The sequence below is a fragment of the Carassius gibelio genome, chromosome A24 (assembly GCF_023724105.1).
Source record: "Carassius gibelio isolate Cgi1373 ecotype wild population from Czech Republic chromosome A24, carGib1.2-hapl.c, whole genome shotgun sequence".
Taxonomy (NCBI): Eukaryota; Metazoa; Chordata; class Actinopteri; order Cypriniformes; family Cyprinidae; genus Carassius; species Carassius gibelio.
Window position 1 is genome coordinate 13843872 of NC_068394.1, and position 25719 is coordinate 13869590.

Consider the following 25719-nt stretch of genomic DNA (forward strand, 5'->3'; position numbering starts at 1 on the left):
ATGCTCTTTCCTTCCCCGGTCCACAAGAGCATTTATGGTAAACAGTTATTGTGATAATGTCACAACCTTGGGCCCATTAATATATGATCACCTACCTATTTAATATTAAGCAGCTTGGACTACTCCGATGAACAATAGTGTAAGCGACACTGCCTTGGCCTGTTATTCACGATCATAAAATAAAATGAAAAGACATAACAACAGCAAATAACTTGAGACAATAACAACAATAAACCCTCATGTTGACGAGTGCTTGTGCAAAAAATAAGCCTAAAACTTTAGTGCATTGTTGAGTACCTGTGTTCTCCACGCTATCAAATGGAGTGTATGTGTTCAGATGAATGCATGTGCAAAGTAAACTCTAAAGTATACTTTGGGGTTTAGGATGACATTCAAAAGAGGGTAAACAAGAGTAGAGCAGTCCAACACAGTAACTTGACTCAAGTGACTCAATCAATGGTGTGAGTTTCAGGATGAACTGTTTGCAACAATGGAAAATGGGGGAATATTTGCACTATTTGCAACTACGCCTGGTGATTCATGTTAAGCTATGACTAAAATGGAAAGTTGACTGCTAATGCTACAGACTTGTATGATATTTCTACAATACATTAAGTTATAAAAAGGCTTTTTTGGCCTATCTGTGAGAAAATCAACTATAAAAGGAAGATTCTGAAAAAACAGAAGAAGAAAAAAAAAAACACATCCTTCCTCCAGTACATACCAGGCTCCTCCGAAACAGCCACCTGACATCAAACCCGATAAACACTGTTAGCTGATGGGAAAATGCCTCCACCACAACTCTCAATGGCATTTTTTTCTTCATTACTATTTTACTTTCTTTTATGTAAAGCACTTTGAATAACCATTGTGTATGAAATGCGCTATATAAATAAGCTTGCCTTGCCTTTTCTGTATAAAAGTTTTTCAGGAGTTTCAGGAGCGGAGTTGTACACATTAACCAAATGCACAGTTCAGCTGCAGGTAACCTATAAAAGTTACAACTAAACAGAAGAAAAATAATTGTCAATTTACTATTGGACACTGTTTTAATATCAGTGCATTAAAGCCAATAACCCCAAACGGTAACACGGATGCACACAATGTCTTGACTGACTATTCTATAATTCTTTCACTGCCTGTCATAAAGGTATATATAAAAAAGAATGAATTACACAAAAAGATTGGGTTGTGTTTAGTTTCACCTAGTACAAAAGATGAAAGAGGAGAGGAAACCAAACAAGAGGGAAAGGGTCAATCTAGGCCATAACAACAGAAGAGAAATACTCATGATTCCTGTGCCTCTGGCGGAAAGAAAGATGAGTGTAAGAACACACACATAATCACACAGGCGGCTAGATATAGGTCACAGACATGAGTGTGTACTGTGTGTGTGTGTGAATGGGTGTTATATAATCTAGCTGACGATCCAACTGCAGACCTAGACAGAATGAGACAAACATTCACTCAGTCTACATGCCTGCCATTACAATGAATGTTACAGTCACCGAAATGTGCAGCGGCACATCAATGTAAAATCTAATAAAAATAACTGATTTCTTTCGGAGCGAACAAGTTATATTAGCAGTTGGTTTATGCTACTGGTAAGTATTTGGAGAGTCATATACACTACAATTTATTGATTAACATTCAAGATTTTAAGTTAAACATAAGGGAAAACTCTCAATTTTATTAGTAAAAATGTAATTTCATAAAAAAAAAATATATTAATAATAATTAAAAAAAAAAACAAATGGAGCAATTCCAATAGGGTCCTCGCACTCGGGCCCTAATTAGGCTCAAATGTAATCAATTGATCAATATAGTAAAATGCATTACAATGACCAAAGTCACAATGGCATCTTTTCCGAATGACCAACAATATATATAAACGGCTTGACATTTCCTGTCAAGTATCTGTGCATGTCTGAACTGGGAACACGGAAGAGCGCTACAGAGAGTGTACGCAGGAGACAGGCTGCTGACAGGTGGAAAGCTGAGACATGAACAGGTAGACGGGTGAACAGGACGACCGAGACAGAGTGTCTGGAAACTAAGGCACAGAGGCGAAGGGAGTGCGAGATTTGTCGAGGAGTGATTCTGGTGAGGTTGAAGTCAGGTGAGTGTCTGAGTTCGGACCATTTGTGTGCACGAGGGTCCGTACATTAAAGTTGCATTAAAGAGGTAGGGACCGTACATTAAAGTTGCTGATGGTAAACCAATGATCAAAAGCACTCTAACCCATGCTGACAGAAGCAAGACCCCCTCAAGCCAGAGTACTCTAACTGATTCAGACAGTCACACTTTACAAAAGAGACATGGACACATGGTGAGGGGCAGTGGCAGGTTAAAGCCACTCTTAGGATCATGTGGAGGTCAAGCAAGGCTCATCAAGGCTCAGGATTAGAGTTCAAGGTCAGTGCAGTGAGTTGATTACTCATTTCACAAAACAACTACTGAAGTATTGCTTTGGTTTCCTTGCAAAACTGGCATTTGGTGTAGGTTTTTAGGTGTACAAGAGGGATTTAGAGAAACATTAACTTCACAGGCAATCAAAAACAACAGTAAAACTACAGAAAAAGCTCAGAGAAATCTCAAGTGCCATGAAATCCAAATTCACCTTATAATATTTGTGATGTATAAAATAATTCAATTTCAACAAACTGTTTAATACACTTAAAATGTAGCTTCTGAAAAAAAAAACCCACTAACCTGAACACACTGTAGCTTTAACAGTTTGTTTAATAAACTTTTTTGTACTTTTTTGTAATTGCAATAACATTGCTTTTAGCATTTAACATAATAATGGGGGAGGGTCAAAATAAAAAATTAAATGCTACATAATTGAAACTGAATATTTCACAATATTACTGTCCTATTTTATCTATTTTAGATCAAATAAATGCAGCTTTAGTATGTATTAAGACATCTTTTAAAAACATTAAAATCTAACTGACCTTAAACATCTGAACCAAGCAACGACCCACAATACCTTGCCACCCATAGCAATGAATCAGTAAAAACACTCAGAACACCTTAGCAACCACAAAGCAACATACTGACAACATTCCACAATACAAAAGCATTATGGTGACAAGTTTTGCATGGGTAACATTTACTACTCAGATGCTATTTGCACTATATTTACTGTGTGTTTATCCTCGTCCACTGTTGGAAAGTTACTTAAAGTTACTTGGAATAAATGTGACCTGAATCCGAGCCATGCCAATGATGAACTGCTGCCAAGTTTGCCAACCCTAAATCCCACCAAGCGCTCTCTCTAACTATTAGGGGATAATTTAAAGGACAGGGGTCTCAAAAATCCAACATGACACAATCATTTCTCTTATTAAAGAAAAAAAAAAGCAAAATACAAATTAAAAAATAATATTAATTGACCTAGGGTTCAATGATCAATGTCTTTTGCATTCATGTCATTATTATAGGAACAAACGTGATCGAGGTGTACAAATAAGTAGGCTAACCGATATAAAAATGAAAATAAAACAATGCAAACGGGGGGAAATGAATCAAGCTCCTAATATCTTCTTATGACAACAACAGGGTATGTGGGCCACACTGAGACAAGAGTGAAAATTATATTAGGAACAGTGCATTTGCCTCTTTCACAGTAGTCCCAAAGGGTGAAGGCGAGCTTCCTATTTCTGACCTGGTTGTTTTCTTTTCAAAGCCTCCTACTGGGAGATTGCGTGCTGGTGAAGAGGAGCTACGATGGGATTCTGGACAAGGAGGGGCAAAGGGGGGCTCGTCTAAGCCCACTGGGCACTTACGATTCACTACTGCATTGTGATTGGCTGCACGCAACTTCTCTTGCACTCCACTGTATCCACGGAGTTGAAAAACCTGGATGCTACAAAAACACTCCGACAACCAATAAGAAAGCGAATGGGGAGGCAGAGAGGAGTTAAGAGCTTGTTTATATATGAATAGCGATGAAGTAATACACCAAAAATAAACAAGAAGTGCAACAGCAACACACTGATTAATCATGGAATTCTACGAATAACTGGCATTCCAGTCTTAGGATGCATAATGCATAATACATATCCTTAATTGTACAAATGAACAAATGAAAAACACTATATACAATAATTTGAATTATTAAAACTAATATATATAATAATTGTTTCTATTATTATATATTGTATAAAATGATGAAAATTCTATGTAATATAACATTTATATTAAAATTGTTATTTAAAATAATTGCATTATAAAATTATAAAAATTAATAATATATAAATTATAAAATTATAAAAAATTATTCAAAGCAATTAGTATACAATAGAATACATCTTAAAATACTTGGAATACATGTATTTTACAATTGAATATGTGTATAAAGAATAGATTTAAGCTGCTCCATTATTTCCCAGCCTGTTGGAACTAGTGCTGGGATGCACAGGAGCACTACAGCATGGGTTTCCACGTGCTTTCGCCATACTACACTATCGTGGCGCCATAGGAATAAAAACAACAACAACCTCACCCCTCCCTGATTCCCTTCGTCACGTGTGCACGGCCATGGAGAGGCTAACCGGCTGCCTCAGGCACGAGGGGGAGGGGAGCGAGTGAATTACTGCATGTTTTCATGTGCGCTTATTTGAGTGAATGGATACAATAATCCAGTTATGTATGTGGTGAACTACTGTATACGCAGAATTGAACCTAATGTGAGAATATTAGCAGAAGAGCAACACTTAACAGAGCAGCATTGTCTAAAATCAAATTTACAGAGGCTTAGCCAATGATTTATTCATTTCATCCTTTACAATGCACATTTATTGACTATCCTTTTCCAAATAGCAAGCGTGGAACGTTGTGAAATCTGTTAATGTATGCTCAAGAATGAGTAATGTGTGTGTGCATGTGATACATCATGCAGTGTCACTCTTACACAGCATCACTTGCATCCTTGTCTGCAGTTTTAACTTGACCTACATTTCCTGGGGAGTGCCGCCACATCGCATTAGCCGACTATAGTAGCAATGTTCTGATTCACCACAATCCTTTGAATCCCTCCAAACTGACCAGAAAAATGGGGTGCAGATACCCTTCATCCATCCCCAAAAACTAACATGACCTGCATTACCAAACATTAATTTAACGTTATGTGTTAAATAAAACTAAGGAATCAGAAGAGGGTTATCAACGAGGGAAGAGGAAGCGTGTGTTTGTTTGTGATTTGTAGCTCCGCCCACGCTAGCCACAATGGAGTAAACAGCCGCTTTAATGCCCTCTTTAAGCAGGTTGTGGCAAAAATCAAAACAAATTGCTGGATAAGCCAATGAGGTCACAGTGCATTTGTGGGATATCAGCTATTGGTGCGTCCGGGTTGAGTGTAACTGCAAAAGACAACACTGTCAAAGCCCAACCGTGACATCTGTAGCTTTGACGTCACGAGCACTGACAAATAGTGACACACAAACAGCACAGTGTTACTGATGATGATCACTTATAACGATTATCATTTAAAACATTTGCATAAGTCTCAACTAAGTGGTGGTGCATGGTGATAACCGGAGAGGTTCAGAGTAGGATTTTTGGTTAATCTCTTCTACAATAGGACCTCTTAGGCAGCACTGTACCGCTCACGATCAAAGCCAGAAACCATGGCAACCGAATATCATAAGCCAAAATAGGCTACCTCATCTGAAATGTTGGGAGAAGGAATTTTAAGCGGCCCCGTTCCAAATGTTAAGTCTGTTTAATCAAAAAACATGCGTCACTTCCATTGCTGAAGCTGCTGTGATTATCATAATCTTTCAAAAAAGATCAGTTTCTGAAAAGTCAAGCCTCAAATGAGTTACACCTAAAGAAAGAAGACTGAGGTACAGAACGTGATGTAACCTGCCTCGTACAATCCATGTCCGCTACGGAAAACAGCAGAATTGGAAAGAATTCAAGTGTCTTGTCCTTCTTTCACTGTGAAGGTCTTCATGATCTGAGAAAGTCATTGGTGCAAGTTTTGACTCTGCCTATAGATTAACATAGGCTGTGGCACTCTCAAAGCCTGAAAATTAAGTTTGCATGTGTGAGAAATAGTCTTTAAACCCCTTTTCTGAGGTCCTTTTGTCATTGGATCCCTCGTGACATAATGTTCCTGTGGCTCAAGTGGTAGAGCATTGCGTTAGCAGCACAAGGTTGTGGGTTCGATTCCCAGGGATCGGAAGTTAGGTAAAAAAATTTTTAGCCTGAATGCACTGTAAGTCACTTTGGATAAAAGCGTCTGCTAAATGCATACATTTAATTTTATTTATTTGAGGTATTATTTAACATTTACAAAACTGCTGGTTTCAATTTCTTTTGTTTTCTTAATTCTGAGTAAACGTGTGGTGGTCAGTTCAGTAGAGCTGTTTATGCAGAGTATGGAACTGTCAAACTGAGATGAGATTTTTTAGGGTGTGTATAGCACAAGGTGGATTTGCGCTAAGAGCCTTGAGTCTCTTTTTTAGGCACAGAGCACCCTCTGCTGACAGCAAGGAAGGTGTGTCCAGAGGGCCACTCCCTATTCTCTGGATAAAAAATAAATAAATAAAAATAATAAAATAATGCTCAAGCATCCCTGTGATCCTAAATAGGACAAATGATTAGGAGAATGTAAAGAAAAGGGAAAATAAAATAATAAAATAAAAATGTATGTACAAAAACATTATTCAATATTTAATTTAAATTATTTAATTTTGTAACGCTTGCATCCTGAAACAGGGTGCAGAATCCTTGTCAGCCTGCAAAGACCAAGCAGTTGTGAAAATGGATGAGAGAAAAAAAATGAATAAAGTAAAATAAAAAAAACTGCTTTTTAGAAATGTAATATTTATTTCAATCAATATTGCACATCCAGAAAACACTAATATCCAAAATTCTAATTCTTGTAGAGACATAAATCTCATAATGAGGTTAAAAAAGGGTAAAGGACAGTAAAGTTTATTTATTTGTTATTATTTTTTAATATTACCCATGGGGAAATGATTGGAATGATGAAGTGGAAACACGACCGGTAGCAATGTATTACGATCAACAAAGTAAGCAGCACTAGCAACCAGCTTCTTTTTACTGCATAAACTGAAGGATGGCTTTATAAAACTTGATAAAAGATGGTCAATTGAGAATGACTTTGACATTTATACAGCAGGGGGATGACATGTCTGTAAAATGCCTGTGGTATGCATGGGTGGAGGGTAAGTGCAGTGTATACATGACACACACAGTAAATGAAAGGGGAGCTAACCCAATGAATATTTAACTAATCCTTCCACTCCCTTCATCTGCATCAACATGTCTCTTAGTGCAGGCGCTGACTGACTCAGAAAAGCACACTGCCATCCTTCTCATATTTAAAAGATGTCTCAGATCTCTAGGCAGTGGCTGTGTCTGCTCTCTCAGCACCACTTTACTTCATGTCATGTCTTAAAAGGGCGATTATTGACAAAGGTCAATGGAAAAGCAAAAATGCACTTAAAAACACACAATTCAAACTGTAATTTGTATATTTAGCTTTGCTGAATGGAAACTTCTTGTCATTTAGTTAGCCTATTTTCCATGTAGAAATTTACAGAATTGGGGAAAAAAATATTTTAAAATGTATTTGTATTTATTAAGAATTTAAATACCCACCCCAGAATAGCCAAATTTTTGATTTTGCTAAATTAAACAAAAGAAAAATAAACACGTATGCTGATGAAAGCCAAAATATTAAATTTCATGGATGAATATTTATTGAGTAATTCACTATATTGTTGAGGGGGGTTGAAATGGCAATCTTCGCCTGAGATTCACAGACAAATTACAGGTGGATTAAAAATAACTTCAGAAATATGTCAGCATCCTTATGTTAGAGTTACACAAAGATTTGTAGGTATGTGTTAGTCAAATCTGTTGACTTTGGCCATAGTTGTTGCATTTTGTGCCAATAGTGTCAATTCAAAATTGGGGAAAGAGCACTTTTCATTTTTTTTTCTCCAAAATAATGTTCATCTTAATATAATTGTAGATTCTGTTTCCTAAGAATCTTTACTTTTAAAATCTTTATTTCTAAGCCCTTCTACAGTTTAATCCTATATTGAGATATCAGTGCAGCTCTATGTACATCTTGTTGTATGCTACCCATTTCTTAGTGGTCAAAAACAAAATGTGTTTTTTTTTTTTTTTTTTGGTTTATCTAGTCATCACTGTTGACATTGTCAAATACGCAAATAATAGCAGGGCTTAGGAATGTACAGTGCGATAAGTCAGATTATGACTGACCATGATTAATCATCAACTCTATAATGAACAGTGAGAAACGCAACATAAGATTGCCCAGGATCTCATTTACCTGGGTTTTAGGATTAGCATAGGCACTTAGACAGGTATGTTTAATTGTATGTTCCTGGAGTCATATGGACATTTCAATGTGAAAGTGAACCATGTAGGCCCCTAAAAATGAAAATGCTAAAAGAAAAGTTTGTTAAGACTCAATATCTAAAAGGGCATTAAGATATCTTAAAGTTTGAGTTACAGGCCTGCAAACTTGAAAAGTGCTCTTTCCCCATTTTCTTCACCTTTGGCACATAATGCAACAAACAAATTGTACTAACAGACCAATCTCGGTGTAAAAACAACATAAGGATGCTGATCTTTCTGAAGTCATTTGAGCAGGAGACCTCTGGTTGAGTTGACATGGAATGACCCATATGGAGTTTTCTTCAGCTTGTTCATCTGACATAACAGCTAATGCCTTGGAGATCCTGAGACAATAACAACCCATACAGTGATTAAGATCTGGTTCAGTCTAGTCTATCAACAGGACAATTAAGTTACCAAAAAAATAAAAATAGAAGTATATATATTATGTCATGAAATATTCACATAATCCTTTCACAATGACAATAACTTTGCAAATGGTGCCACCTGCTGTTCAAAATAAGGAATCACTTTAACACAATACAACACCACCATGGTATAACATACCATAAATCAATATGCATGCATTACACCAATATAGAAATCCATCAAAGCAGTCAGAACACATAATTAGCAGTGGTGGACGAAGTACACAAAACAAGTACAGTCAAGGCCAAAAGTTTTGGCAGTGACACAGATTTGTGTTTGATAAAGATTGCAGCTAAAGCTGTTGTTGTGTTCATTCACATTGTGAATTAGATTATTGTGTAGAACGTCAGATGCATTTGAAATAATTGCTAAAGGCAATTACACACACACACACACAAAATAAAATAAAACACTGACCAGCTTACATTAAAGGTGTAATGCTAACATTAGTCAGATAGCACTGAAAGCGAACATCCCACCCTCCTTGCAATTGCCGTCCAAAGCCACACCCCTGAACGCATTTATACTTACAGACCAGAATACCAGAGACAACATTACTACAATATGCTACATCAGCGGTTCCCAATTTCAGCCCATATTCCAAAGTGAAGTAAACCCCTGCTCGGGGAGAAGGGTGCAATGAACACGGTGTAAGGATCATATCAATCGGAACAGTTCATACACGTAGCTCAAGTACAAACTTTACAAAAATACAAAATTACAAACACAATTTGTCACTGCCAAAACCTATGACCATGACTGTATGAATACATGTACAGATAAGTACAGTAAAATATTATTCCAGTAAAAGTATGAGATACTTTTTTTATTTTTATTTTTCTTGAGTCAAAGTACTAAAGTAGTTGATTTTTTATGTACTTAAGTCAAAAGTACTGACTGATTGTTTATTTTTGTAATTTTATATAAGCTACTTATATAATTCAATATATGTACATGTATATAGTCATACTGTTAAAAATACCTTTTTTGCTATGGACTACATTGATAAGAGTGATGTAGAAGTATTCACTGTGAAGCTTACACTGCATGTACCTGAGAGAAAAAATGGATTGATCTAATTTTCAGCAGTATGAAAAAAAGTGTTGTTTTGCAGAACATCACATTTATATATGATATGAGAATAAAGCCTGTTGTTAGGGATTACATTAGGAAAATATAATTATATTTCCATAATGACAACAATTTTTTTTTTTTTTTTAAGTCTGTGGGGTAAAATGGGTATCACTTCCCACTATGGTAATTACTGTGGTTGTGTTTTGAGCATCACTATGGTAATTACTGTAGTTATGTTTTGAGCATTGTTTTTCCATCAAATGTAAACTATCTGAGCACAAGATAGATTAAATTGATTATGTTTTAAATATGGTTATTTTGCTTACAAAAACACATTATTTGCTATAGGAGACCTTTGTTCACCCCAGGATATAACAAATCGATGGTTTATTAATTAACAGCGTGAAGGCTGTATAATGTCTGTTGCATAATCCTACCGCTGCTGTCTGCACTTTAATGCTAATCAAGTAACAAAAGACAAAATATTGCATACTATTCTTGACTAAAGAACTTTTGTGACTTTCATAAGTGTAGCAGACCTCATCTGAATGATGACCAAAAGTTTACTGATGTTTTATTAAGTTTATTGCATCCTTTTTCAATCCAAAAATCTCACCATAAGAGCTAAACAAAACACAGCATGAGAAGTGCACATTAAACTGTCTCTCGGTAGCATTATCATCAACATACACCGAATTACAAAAAACACTTATTACAACTAACAATAAACAAATATATACAGATCTCATGCCCTTTCGAGGTGTGCTTAATAAACTGACAAACTTTAAATCTGAAGAACTGCATGCTTTCATGACCCATATAGCTCCATAGACTAGAAAACCAGTCAAAATAAGTGTCCCGACTTTGTCAAGATCTCATACATATTTAAACTTACAAAAAAATATTAAAATGTATACAAAAACTAATTATAAGATTAATTATAATAAGGTCTGTTACAATCAAGAAAGATTAATATGTATTTAATTTTGACAGTGAAGTGTTATTTTACATTTATTTCTGTACCTGAAAACTGTTAAACCTACCTAAAAAGCACCATTTAATATGCATCTAAGTTTTGTTGTTTTTATGTAGGCCTGCTGGATGTTAAATGGATCCAATCCATGTTCATCAGAAATTATTTGAAGATGCAGCATTATTAAAGTTTTTTTGTGTTTTTCGTTGGGTCAGGTGTTTTGAACATTGCTGATTTAAAACCTGATCAAAATAATATCTATTTTGATGTCAAAATTTCAAATAAGAGAGGAAGTGACAAATATCCTACACAGACATTTTTGTGGACATGCATTTTAGTGTGTTTAAACAGATCAAACTGTACATCAAATTTAGTTCACAAACAACTGACAGTTTTGACCTTTAAAAATATTTGACATTGGTGACTTACATTCCGTGCCATCTGTCACGCGTGCACTCAGGGGATTCCCAGTTCTCGTCAGACTTGTGAATTCATTTCACTTAAGACTTGCTCTGAATGGATCATTTGAATCAGTGGGTTGTTGACTCAAGAACAGCTGCAATTGGAATCGTTTGATGTGATTTGCGAACAGATGTAACAGGTTTATTGAAAACGATCAGTTCGTTCATGAATCCGAAAAGTGCACTTAAGTACAATAACAAAGACCTCGCTACAGTCCACCACTGCTTATTAGCAACCACAGAGATGGCACCTGGCAACCACCCACAACACAGTGTAGGGTATTCACTGCACTACAACTATCGACATATTCTAATTCTAATAGTTCCAATATCTTTGGACAAGTTTATTTATGATTTAATTTTTAACCATTTTAGATTATATATATATATATATATATATATATATATCGATCATTGAATACATTTTTATTTCTAGTTCAATAAATATAACTAAGCATAACTACAAACTATTACACTACCACTTTGGATCTAGTCCCTTAACAGGTCCCGTCAGAAGATATCGGTTATGTCTGGTAACCAAAACTGTATTAACTAAAAGTCTTCGATCATCCTGAGATAACAGATGGAACCAAGGAAGAGCAGAATTAAGTATTAAGAAATACAAAATTAAGATAATTAAGAATTAAGAGGGGGAAAAAAATTAGGAGGGTTTATTGATTTTGGTTTCATGTTTCAGTGCACAATCTTTGTCTGACCAGCACTCAGGCTCACCAAGGTTGCATTTACTAGATCAAAAAGACAGTAAAACATTAATATTTTTAAATATTATTACAATTTAAAAACAACTGGTTTCCATTTCAACATATAATTTATTCCTGTATTTAATTTATTCCACACTGTAACTGTTCTGCAGCTTTGAACAGCCAGTCTAACAGATACTTCCAGAGAATAATCAGGCATTAATCTTACATTCATCGTACAAGTTATTCCAACAAATAGCTCAAAGCAATCACGTAAATCCTATTAAAGTGGTGAATCCTCTTGTAGTTTTCAAGATTACCAGATAGTGGCAGTACTGGCTGATATGCAGGGGGAGGGGCTGACACAGTTAAAGATGACCTCAGGCTCCACTGCTAGACACATATAATCCACACTCGCCTTGCAAAAGTACAAGGCATTTACACTGGCTCCCAGCCACAAGATTTGGAAATGCATCTCCTGTAATGCACATCATCATAACCTCGCATAATAAAATGTTGATTTATTTGATGCACTAAGTTTCATCTTACTGACAACTGTCAGATGAAAAGGGTGTGTTCTCTACCTCAAAGTCAGCAATTATGTGTGCTGCAGCTTGTCAAGGTATCCAAGAAAACAAAGCAAACTGGTAGGTTAGGGGCAGGAAATAATAATGAAAATAAAATAAATTGGTGGAAAAAGACACACACACACACACATACAAAAAAACAACATCACAGGGGTGGAGGCTTGTCGTCATGTTAATGACACACACTGTACAGGGAAATTTACATCACAATTAAGCAGAACTAGACAAAAATCATGCTGTAAGAAAGAGAAACTGAATCTTCAGGCAAAAAAGGCCCCAATAATCCCCCTTTTTATCATATACAATTCATTTTTAATTTATAAGACTAAGAATTCCTGCCCAACGGTCTAAAGACGCACACTTTCAGTCTCCACTGAACACTCCACTGAGACTCCCCTCTATCTTACTTATAAATGGGGCCACCTCCAGCTAACTCCGACTCTTTTATTACATAAGACACCATCCTAGAGGAACAGGAAGATGCATTACTCAAATCTTCATGTCCCACAATGCCGTTCACTTTCACAGTAACCATGTTACACAATCTGGGCTCACATCTCTGCTGGGAAAAAATGCAAATCTCTTTTATTTTAGATTGAAAAATTATGCTATTTTAGCATCATTTACATGCTATTATAGGTTTTTATATTTGGAATTGATTTTTATATTTTAAATATTATTTTGTATTGAGTTTTTATTTTTGTATTTCCGGTTTAAATTTTAAATAGTAATCACATTAATTTATTTAGAGAATTACTGTTTTTGTAATTTCTAGTAACTTAATATTTCATTATTTTCTCAAATATTTTGTTTTTGTTCATTTTTATTTCAGTTTTAGTTATTTTAGTACATTAACAAACTAAATTAAATGAATGAGAAATGTTGTTTTGCCAACTAGATGAAAATAAGTTGCAGTTTATTTATAGGCTATATTTTCTTTTCTTTTATTTCAGTCAATGTTTATAATATTTTAAGTAATGAAGTGTTTTTTTGTTTGTTTGTTTGTTTTTTAGTTAACTATAATAACCCTGGCTTCACACAACAGTTACAGAACTACATATGTCAACAACTGCTGGGAAAAAAAGCACAGCTTTCTCAGACATTAGACTACAATGTTGAGGATGATTGAGTATTCTGTAAGTGTACAAACTCTTCAAACAACAACAAAACTGAATAAATACTGCATCAAGTAAATCATAAAACAATATGTTTGGCAATTGTGTCTGCGGTTTAAACACCCAGATTGCTGCACTGACAACAAATTATCCCTGCCTAGGTATTAGGGGAAAGCAAGAAAGAGGAAGTGGTTTCTGGACAACTGGACTATGGTGACATTCTGATGTGAAAGTATTGGAAGTCTGCAATTCACTCACTTAAAAGATATTACAAAAAAAACTGTGTATACAATTAAAACGGGCAATACAAATATTCTCACATTAAAGAAGATACAGCACATTGACACTGGGTCCAAAAAAATGCAATGTGATAAAACAGTCAAGTGTTTAATCCAAACTTTTACCGAAACAGCGTTGAGCCTGAAGTCATTTTTACAGTCACAATTTTTTTTTGTGTGTTCTGTGTAGCACCACTTACAGTAAAATATCACTGCAAATTTGTATTTTAAATGTTAAATATGTTTTACATGGCTTTGGATTAGATGGTGTAATACAAAAATCAATTACAATACAATAATTGTAATATGGAAGAGACTATAAAAGTGGTCAAAACCCGTAAGACTAATTTCGCCATAGCTTAACTGGAGATTTTGCTATGGGTTTTTATAATGCCGTTTTTCAATTTATAAGTATATCAAGGTATGTGGTAAAAATAAATTGACTGCAAAACTTTTTTTGGTAACTACAAATGAATATTCAGAATTTGAGTGTTTGTAGTTTATGTTGTAAAACAAAACATCCAAGTTATTGTTCTATAAAAAAAACAAAACAAAAGTGTATTTATTAGGACTGTCTCGATAACCACACTATCACAAGCAAACCACAGAGGTATAAAAGAACTTCAACGACTGCAATTTTTGCATGTTTTCTTTTTTCATAGGGTTTTGCCCTTCTCGTTTTACACTTTGTGAACATGTACTGAATATTAAATAAATAAGTAATGATAACATTATGTGTACCATGCTGATTTGTACAGAGGATTCATAGATTTGCACTTAACAAGCCTAAACAGACAATGAATGAGAGAGAAATCAACTGAGCATGTGCGATTAATTGCAAGTCGTATATATTTGTGAAAATAGGTTGTCATGTCCAACGAAAGCCAAATCTCTGTCTTAGCATCAACGCATTTGTCAGCTAAGTCTTCTAACATGGCTCTCAAAGTTAAAATGATTTCAACAGTGTTTTTCATTATGTCTCTCTTTGAATGAATATGTAGTTGAGTGAATGGTTTAAAGACTCACTCAAAAGACAGCCCCTAGCCGCCACCTTGTGGCCCAACAGTTTAACTGCACTAACTGACGGGGAAATATCAATAGACCATCTCTTGTCAAGTCGAATTCAAGGATCAGAACAAACTATTATACATATAGGCTAGCAAGAGCCTAATGCAAAGACAAATCTGAAAGCCTGGCACATTTTCAGTGCAGACTAATATAAGCGTCTGTGATTGGCCATTGCATTCGTAAGTGATTGGTTATAAGGGTCAACGCTACAAAAACACTAAAAATAACATAAGAAATGCGCAAAAAGCATCTAATATAGTGTGAGGGAATCAAAATGTAATTCCACGAATAGACACTTTTCATTAATGTTCACATTTCATTTTAATCCCTACAGCCGTAATTGATTGTTTCATTGTGCAGGGGCAATTATATATACATATATATAGATATATACACACACACACACACACACACATATATATATATATTAGGTATAAAAGGATACATGTATTCTTACTAGTGTTTGGCATGGCTGATTTTCGGCCAGTATTTGCCATTTTTTAAATATCGATATCTGCCGATAAGTTACACTGCATGCCCGATGTGTTCGAGGCGGGATGGCAGTGCCTGAGTACACAGTGCTCACACTCTCCCTCTTGTTCGCTGTCTTTGTAAACAGTTCTGTCTAATACATATAGAAGTCTGTCTTATAATCCGTCTTCATATTATTAGCAGGCTGAGAATAGCGTCGTGACTGGATAAGGACACTATCATCAGTCATATCCTCTCTACCTTACGCACACCACGCCCACTTAGATCAGATATCACATCACATCAACATGTCAGCCTGAGGGTTACCGAGGGTCATCGCTTTTGTCTTCAATAATTCGCGCCTAAAAACGCGTGGAAAATGCTGAGTGCGCCGCTTTCTCCTTCTTTCCAAAGCGCTCGGGCAGTTGCGCCCATAGACATCATTGCGCCCCTGAGGCGTCTGCCGTTGCTAAACAACCATGACGAGCTCCGTGACGTGCTCTCTCCATGAAGACACGGAAATTTCAGCAAAGGATAAATGGATTTGCAGCTCTAAAAATCGCTTGCAGTAGCTCTGCTACTAAATTTATTTCAAAATGGCAATCCATATACAGCTATGATCACCTGTTCCTTCATCTTGACTGAGCTTTCAACGTTGTTACGGGAAAGGATGAAGCTGATTGGTTAGTTCTTGTCACATGACCTGCGGTGCGCTTGTGGCTCTCTGAAAAGTTGAGATGTTTTTAACTCGATGCGGTGCGAACGTGCCTGGAAAAAACGAGTTGCTTCCATTATGAGCGCGCATACCGTGCGCCTACGTTGGAAATAACGAACTTGTGCGCGCAAAAGACATGCTATGTGAACGCCCCCTTACAATCCGCTAGCAGGCCTCAAAAAAACGCATTCCAAAAAACGCTAGGGCTGGGCTAAGGGAGCTTAAGCCCCGAATATTTTGTTACCTTGTCTTTCTCATAGAGCAAAACAATTAATCAGAAAAACAAATGTGAATAAGACTACAGCTGCCTCGATTTCCTAATCATGAGAAGTGCATATTACAGTTATATATATATATAGTGGGGCTCGAAAGTTTGGGCACCCTTTGCAGAATCTGTGCAGAATCTGTGAAAATGCAAGTAATTTTCAAAAAATAAGTCCCTTGAGTCCCTTCTGAACAGTTCTGAACAGTTAAACTGAGCAGCAGTCTTCAGAAAAATCTTTAAGGTCCTGCAGATTCTTCAGGTTTCCACCATCTTTGCATATTTGAACCCTTTCAAGCAGTGACTTTATGATTTTGAGATACATCTCATCACACTGAGGACATTTGACAGGCCTCAAAAACAAAGGTTCAAATGTTCACTGATGCTCCAGAAGGAAACAAGATGCTTTAAGAGCTAGGGGTGAAAACTTTTGAACACGATGAAGATGGCCAAATTTCTCTTATTTTGTTGAAATATAATTTTTTTCCATTTAGTTCTGCCCTACGTAAGCAACAGAAGATAATTGTATGTTTCCCGGTACACAAATTAAGTACAATTTACCTTGATCTTCAAATTCCAAAAGTTTTCACCCCCCAGCTCTTAATGCATCTTGTTTCCTTCTGGATCATTAGTGAATGTTTGAACCTTTTTTAATAGTTGTGTTTGAGTCCCTCAAAAGAAGCTGAAAAAAAAAAGATGCATCTCAAAATCATAAAGTCACTGCTTGAAAGGGTTCAAATATGCAAAGATGCTGGAAAACTGAAGAATCTGCAGGACCTTAAAGATTTTTTCTGAAGAACGCTGCTCAGTTTAACTGTTCAGAACAAACAAGGGACTCATGCACAACCATCACAAAACAGAAAGACAGCCGAGGATCATCAGGTAACAGAACACAGTATTAAGAACCAAGGGTTCCCAAACTTCTGAGTGGGGTTATTTTAATAATTTCAGCATGGACTAAATGTTAATATCTTGTATGTACAATATCTTACTCAGGACAGTACTAAATAAAATATAACATGCAGTATGATCTCTCTTATTTTTTGAAAATGACTCATTTTCACAGATTCTGCAAAGGGTGCCCAAACTTTCGAGAAATGTAACAAAGTTTAATGTTGTATGTAAACTGTGTTTGAGAGAGAGAGAGAGGTGTTCAGAGAGGAGTCTGTTGGATGTTTAGCTGTTATTTGTTTTATGGACTCAATGTTGAAAATGTAAAACATTTCAAACACGGTTGGCAGAAGTGAAAAATAAATTATTTTATGAAGTTACAATTTTGTTTGATTCCATGATCTATTTTACTGAACATGAGTACTTACAATGCATTATTTGAATTTACTGACAGTTACTTGTATCTTGTCTTTTAACTTTATTAAGATCAGATTCTGCAGGTAAAATTACAATAATAAGGTGACTTGACTTGGACTTGACTTGACTTGACATAGTTTGTGACTTGACTTGACTTGCCCAAGAAAAAAATACTTGGGACTTACTTGAGACTTGAAGGTTAAGACTTGAGACTTACTTGAGACTTGCACATGTGTGACTTGGTCCCATCTCTGAGATATATATATTGTCACGGGAGGAGCACAAGACAGACACAGTGGGCGTGGCGTCAGGCCTCAGAGAGGCTTTTATTAACAGAAATCATAAAACAAAGGGAATAAAAGTGGCCAAAGGGGGAAAGTGTCCAAAATAACAGGGAATCTGGTGTCCTCGTTGTGCTGCGGGGTTTGTGTGGGTCGGGCAGTGTTCACCGAGGAAGGGTCCAGGCAAGGGGCGGAGTCCGGCGGCCGCACGCGCTCCCCTCCTAGGTCCGGGGCGCGAGGGGCGGCGGCTTCTCCTAGCGGCCGCGTCTCTCTCATTGGCCGCGGCACTGGTAGGGGATGGACGGCCCGGCATCCTGGCCCGTCGGCCGTGTAAACGGGTGCGGTTCTCCTCCGGATCGCGGGTCCGGCAGCTCACGTCTTGGTGGCGCGGGAGTCCCTCAACGCTCCCTTCCTGGACCCACGAGGACACCAGCGTGCATGCACGGGGAAGAGACCGGTCTCCTGAGGAGAGGCGCGTTGGGCTTTTAAACAGCGGCGGTAATGAGGCTCCACTTCCTTCAGGTGTGCCCCATCACACGCCGCCAGCCCTGACTCATCCAGCGCCCCTCCTCTCACACACCCACTCCAGTCGGGAGCCTGGTGAAGGGCGGCGATTTAGGACGGGGTGCCGGTGATAATCAGGGAGGAGGCAGCTGACTCGTCACATTCCCCCTCCCAAGCGACATCCCCGTCATCAGGGCGCCGCCCACACGGGAGTGCTACCATCCTCAACCAGGCTCCAAACGGTCGGAGTGGGCGGGGCTTCCTCTCCGGGCGGTCCTCCCTCTCGCAGCGCACCAGAACAGGGACAGAGAAACCGGGTTTTAGTGACAGCCTCAACCAACCACAGGGTAAAATGACAATGGAAAAGTCACTTACCCCTTGTGTGGTTGGGAGGCTGTCCCCAGTTTTCCTCCGTCCCAGTCTGGGTTCTCACGAACGTTTGCAAGCGAGAGGGAGTGACGTCACCAGACGTTTCCCAACTGCGCTGTCTAGGCTCCGCCTTGCCCGCATTCTCCACCAGTGTCACGGGAGGAGCACAAGACAGACACAGTGGGCGTGGCGTCAGGCCTCAGAGAGGCTTTTATTAACAGAAATCATAAAACAAAGGGAATAAAAGTGGCCAAAGGGGGAAAGTGTCCAAAATAACAGGGAATCTGGTGTCCTCGTTGTGCTGCGGGGTTTGTGTGGGTCGGGCAGTGTTCACCGAGGAAGGGTCCAGGCAAGGGGCGGAGTCCGGCGGCCGCACGCGCTCCCCTCCTAGGTCCGGGGCGCGAGGGGCGGCGGCTTCTCCTAGCGGCCGCGTCTCTCTCATTGGCCGCGGCACTGGTAGGGGATGGACGGCCCGGCATCCTGGCCCGTCGGCCGTGTAAACGGGTGCGGTTCTCCTCCGGATCGCGGGTCCGGCAGCTCACGTCTTGGTGGCGCGGGAGTCCCTCAACGCTCCCTTCCTGGACCCACGAGGACACCAGCGTGCATGCACGGGGAAGAGACCGGTCTCCTGAGGAGAGGCGCGTTGGGCTTTTAAACAGCGGCGGTAATGAGGCTCCACTTCCTTCAGGTGTGCCCCATCACACGCCGCCAGCCCTGACTCATCCAGCGCCCCTCCTCTCACACACCCACTCCAGTCGGGAGCCTGGTGAAGGGCGGCGATTTAGGACGGGGTGCCGGTGATAATCAGGGAGGAGGCAGCTGACTCGTCACAATATATATATATATATATATATATATGCTATCGGCCCCCTTGATCTACAAGATATAGGCATCGGCAGTCAAAAAAAAAACTATATCGGTAGACCACTAATTCTTACCAAACCTTCAAGGTACAGACATCTTGGTTTGGTGCATGGGGCCTTAGAACAAATACAGACAATTCACCCCCAATCCAGAAGGGGAAGCTCACAGCAATGCAATGCTGTTTTATAACCGGCTGCCAGCAGAAGAACACTAAATGCCTTGAGTTGTGCACTTGAAAACAAAGCACACTAGACAGTGACCCTGTGCTGATTCTGAATTCGTCTCTCACAGCCTGACAAAGGAGTATACTTTAAAGGCTTGTGGACTCAACGTTTTGCGAAATGGAGTTTTGTACTCATCCTACCTCTCTCATTCGGCACAAACCCAAATAATCCAAAATATTTCCATATTTGCTATGTAACGTATCTGAATGCTATAGTATTATTTATTATGTACATTTTAGGCTTTGTACTTCAGTCGCGTTCCAACAGGGACACAGAGGCATTCGCGCTGTTGTTTTTTTTAAATATGTTTTTTATCACTGTATTTTGTACCAACTGCTCTGTCAAGTTAGCAATGCTGGAACTGATAGCTTTTGTTTGTGTGTGTGTGTGTTTACAAGTAGAAGGTGACTTATGAGGACATCACCCATGTCCCCATTTTTCAAAACGCTTATAAACCATACAGAATGAGGTTTTTTGAGAAAGTAAAAGTGCACAAAGTTTCCCTTGAGGGCTAGGGTTAGGTGTAAGCCCATAGAATATACAGTTTGTACAGTATAAAAACCATTACACCTTTGGGATGTCCCCACTTTTCACAAAAACAAACGTGTGTGAGTGTGTGTGTGTGTGTGTGTGTGTGTGTGTGCACGGGCGAAGGTGCGATCACTTCAACTGTTTCCTTAAACCAGCACAGTCAACTTTAAACACTTATTGTCTTATTAATAATACATCACTGTATAAAGGTCTGCTTTTATTTGTGTACACGCACAATGAAAACAAATCATTGTGCTTTGTAAAATAAAGAAAACAAATAGGATGACGCTTTCTGCTATTTGAGTTTCTTTTCTGTGAACAAATTAAGCCTGTCACAAAAATGTTAGGCTATGTTACGTGTCACACTGTTTTTTCTCTTGTTTATTGTTTATCTGTATACTAAATCAAATATATTTCAAGAATGTATTCCTTGTATGTATATATGTACTGCATATTTTATACCTACATATCACATAATGTAATAATATTTAGTATTTTCACATATAAGTGGGAATTGTTTTTAATTTTTACTACTGTCTATTCAAAATAAATAAATTTTCCCCCATTGTACCAAAATTATATTGAACTGTCACCCTTGAAACGAGGTACGTACCGAATCATGACATCTGCATATCGTTCCACCCCATTATGTATACATATATACATACAGTATTGTTCAAAATAATAGCAGTACAATGTGACTAACCAGAATAATCAAGGTTTTTAGTATATTTTTTATTGCTACGTGGCAAACAAGTTACCAGTAGGTTCAGTAGATTGTCAGAAAACAAACAAGACCCAGCATTCATGATATGCACGCTCTTAAGGCTGTGCAATTGGGCAATTAGTTGAAAGGGGTGTGTTCAAAAAAATAGCAGTGTCTACCTTTGACTGTACAAACTCAAAACTATTTTGTACAAACATTTTTTTTTTCTGGGATTTAGCAATCCTGTGAATCACTAAACTAATATTTAGTTGTATGACCACAGTTTTTTAAAACTGCTTGACATCTGTGTGGCATGGAGTCAACCAACTTGTGGCACCTCTCAGCTGTTATTCCACTCCATGATTCTTTAACAACATTCCACAATTCATTCACATTTCTTGGTTTTGCTTCAGAAACAGCATTTTTGATATCACCCCACAAGTTCTCAATTGGATTAAGGTCTGGAGATTGGGCTGGCCACTCCATAACATTAATTTTGTTGGTTTGGAACCAAGACTTTGCCCGTTTACTAGTGTGTTTTGGGTCATTGTCTTGTTGAAACAACCATTTCAAGGGCATGTCCTCTTCAGCATAGGGCAACATGACCTCTTCAAGTATTTTAACATATGCAAACTGATCCATGATCCCTGGTATGGGATAAATAGGCCCAACACCATAGTAGGAGAAACATGCCCATATCATGATGCTTGCACCTCCATGCTTCACTGTCTTCACTGTGTACTGTGGCTTGAATTCAGAGTTTGGGGGTCGTCTCACAAACTGCCTGTGGCCCTTGGACCCAAAAAGAACAATTTTACTCTCATCAGTCCACAAAATGTTCCTCCATTTCTCTTTAGGCCAGTTGATGTGTTCTTTGGCAAATTGTAACCTCTTCTGCACATGCCTTTTTTTTAACAGAGGGACTTTGCGGGGGATTCTTGAAAATAGATTAGCTTCACACAGACGTCTTCTAACTGTCACAGTACTTACAGGTAACTCCAGACTGTCTTTGATCATCCTGGAGGTGATCATTGGCTGAGCCTTTGCCATTCTGGTTATTCTTCTATCCATTTTGATGGTTGTCTTCCGTTTTCTTCCACGTCTCTCTGGTTTTGCTCTCCATTTTAAGGCATTGGAGATCATTTTAGCTGAACAGCCTATCATTTTTTGCACCTCTTTATAGGTTTTCCCCTCTCTAATCAACTTTTTAATCAAAGTACGCTGTTCTTCTGAACAATGTCTTGAACGACCCATTTTCCTCAGCTTTCAAATGCATGTTCAACAAGTGTTGGCTTCATCCTTAAATAGGGGCCACCTGATTCACACCTGTTTCTTAACAAAATTGATGACCTCAGTGATTGAATGCCACACTGCTATTTTTTTTAACACACCCCTTTCAACTAATTCAACTAATTGCCCAATTGCACAGCCTTAAGAGCGTGCATATCATGAATGCTGGGTCTCATTTGTTTTCTGAGAATCTACTGAACCTACTGGTAACTTGTTTGCCACGTAGCAATAAAGAAATATACGAAAAACCTTGATTATTCTGGTTAGTCACATTGTACTGCTATTATTTTGAACAATACTGTATATATATATACAGATACACACACACACACACACACACACACACAAAAAAATACACTTACAAAACCCAAATATTTGAATGGTAGTGTACATAGTATTTTCCAAAACTGATATCTTATTTAAGTCTTTACGGGGGGGGGGGTGATTTTAAAATAGTTCTGCTTGCAAAGTTACATGTTCGCTTGTAGAAGAAGTGAGTTCTTAGGCTAACTGTCCTTGAAATCAAGTATAATATGCAAATTCTAACAAAACAGTGACTTCACTGTACTGTGTAGTTTGTAAAGTAAAATAACTGCACAGTATTGTAATAGAACTGATTGTGTGTACAGATGCTTACCAGCAGAAAAGCAGAGGAGGTGACAGAAGGGAGGCCTATCCAGGCACTCGCCAAGGTCGCAATCCTACAGAAATACTAACAATCTGAAAAGAGAGAAGAGAAAGAGTTCTCATTATAACAGATAAAAATAAAAGAACAGTTAAAAGAAACAGAGCTGTGATGTCATTGACTGTGTGTGTCTTTAAACAGCATTTCCCTTTTTCAATTCCTCTACACATTTATACTTAAGTCTCTCTCCCCATAATTTTGCAATTTAAAGTCCAGAAATGAGCTTTAACACACTAAAGACAATAGATGTTCACAATCTACACACTCTGTGCATGTTAATTCCTGCATTCATACTTGCTTCAGACTTCCTTCAGTTTTATGTGAGCCAGTTATACCACACTTTGGTCTAATGGATGCAGTTCATCAATCCATTGTAAAAATGCATGGTTTGAGCAAGGCAGTGGTTGACAGATTTCTGGTAATTATGTTCTTAATATTCAAGGTGAGTTTTGCCCCTTCTTCGTGTACTGTAGCTAATGCCTGTAGGCTGTAAAACTGCCCCGGTGGTAAAGTGCTGGGAGGTGCTCTGGCCACTTCCTCTTGTGCAACACTTCCTCCCATTCACAGCAGACTTCAGCTTTCCATTGTGCTTGCTGGCTTCACCCTCACCTCAAGTCAGTGTAAACCATTTAATGCTATTTTTTTTACAACCTGAAACCCTCAAAACGTTGGTACATAACGCTTCTGCATCGTTTGTGCTATGAACATGAATAATGCCTCAAATCATGAAACTTGTTCAGGAGGGTGTTAACATTATTATTATTATGATTATTATTATTATTATTATCTTTGTTTTATTAGATTTTTGCATGGCAGATGGAAAAAACATACCAACCACCAAGAAAAAAACTAGGGTTGTCCCTGATATTTTTTAGCCGACTAGTAGTAGCCATTAGTTGAATAATTGCTCATCAATTATTAATTTAAGTATGAGCCTTTAATAGCCTATAATAAGGGGTGCTCCGATCACGATCGGCCGATCGTTAATGCGCATCTCATCAGTAAAGCCGGTTCTCTAATCAGCGGTTAATTCCATCTGGTGCATGATTTCACATAGAGCAGCTTTTACTACACAGAGCCGTTGTTAACTGAGAAGATGCACCAAAAAACGCTGAAAATGAAGTGGATTTGCGCATCTTCTCTATTAACAACGGCTCTGTGTAGTAACAGCTGCTCTATGTGAAATCACGCACCTGATGGAATTAACCGCTGATTAGAGAACCGTCTTTATTGACGAGATGCGCATAACGATCGGCCGATCATGATCGGAGCACCCCTACCTATAATAGCATATTCTGCGCACAAGCACTGAAAATAGTACCATATTCAATTCCATAGGTTATTCTCGAATGTCTGAATTACTTTGCAAAAGCTCTAAAAGAATACATTTTAAAAAATTAAGTTTCTTCCTAATGATCCTTAGTTCCTCTTGAAAGTTTTTATTCATAATATTTATTAATATAGCTATAATGCAATGTTGCATGAACTTGCAATTCAGTTATAGTTCATCAGGACAATACAGTCAACCAATGCTAAATTAATCAAAAACAACTTGCTTCATGCCATATTTGTATACTTAATGTAGTTTACACAAAAATGAAAATTGTCATCATTTACTCACCCTCATGCCATTCTAAATAAGATTTTAATCTTTGAAACAAAATACAAATAGTTCTGTCCCTCTATTCATACAGGGAAAAAAAAAACCTATACAGGTTTTTGACTGACTTGAAGACTAGTGAAAGATTCTTTCATTAAACTTTCATTGTTGAGTTAGTTTCTCTCAATCTGGATCAATTCTGAGCAGTGTGAAAATAAGCATATTTGATCCAACTATGAAGAAGAATATGCCTGACCAGCTATGCTGTATGACGCAACTGCAAATTGGTTCATTGGTCAACCAAACAATTTTACAAAATGGAACTCAGTTTAGATAAAGATACAGTCTCCGATTAGCTGGCATTGCTGTGGTGCTTTATATTTTGCCAACAAACCAGCATTACAGGATATAACACGATTATATCACATGTAGACAGAGAGATGAATATCGGAGGAAAGAAGCCCTCGGAGCAGCAGAGGAAGTTTTTATCTAACAGCTCCAAATCTGGTCTCTAGAGACTACATATACGACTTTCTCTGCTACAGTCACTACAAAGAAAAATACAGTCCAGTCCAGTCAATAATGCAGATCCTTCATTTAGTCCTGCATTAAACAAAAAACATAATTCTCTCCTAAGTAGGCACAGACAAACCAATGAGGGGGAGGCGTTTTTTATTATTTATAATGAAATTAGGGATGTCAACGATTAATCGATGATCGATTAATTGTCGATAAGAGATGCAATCGATTAAGGCTATCGATGGTCGGTTAACCGATTCAATGTTGGGCTGCGTGCGGCTCATGCGAACTCAACACG

General features: G+C 37.9%; 1 protein-coding gene across 1 annotated transcript in view; it reads right to left on the bottom strand.

Moving 5' to 3' along the window:
• Window positions 1-25719, bottom strand: part of LOC127946214 (CYFIP-related Rac1 interactor B-like) — a 73277-nt gene that overhangs the window by 19671 nt on the left and 27887 nt on the right. The window contains exon 2 of the mRNA XM_052542627.1: window positions 23255-23337. The gene's annotated coding sequence lies outside the window, so the exon portion shown is untranslated. The remainder of the gene's footprint in view (window positions 1-23254; window positions 23338-25719) is intronic.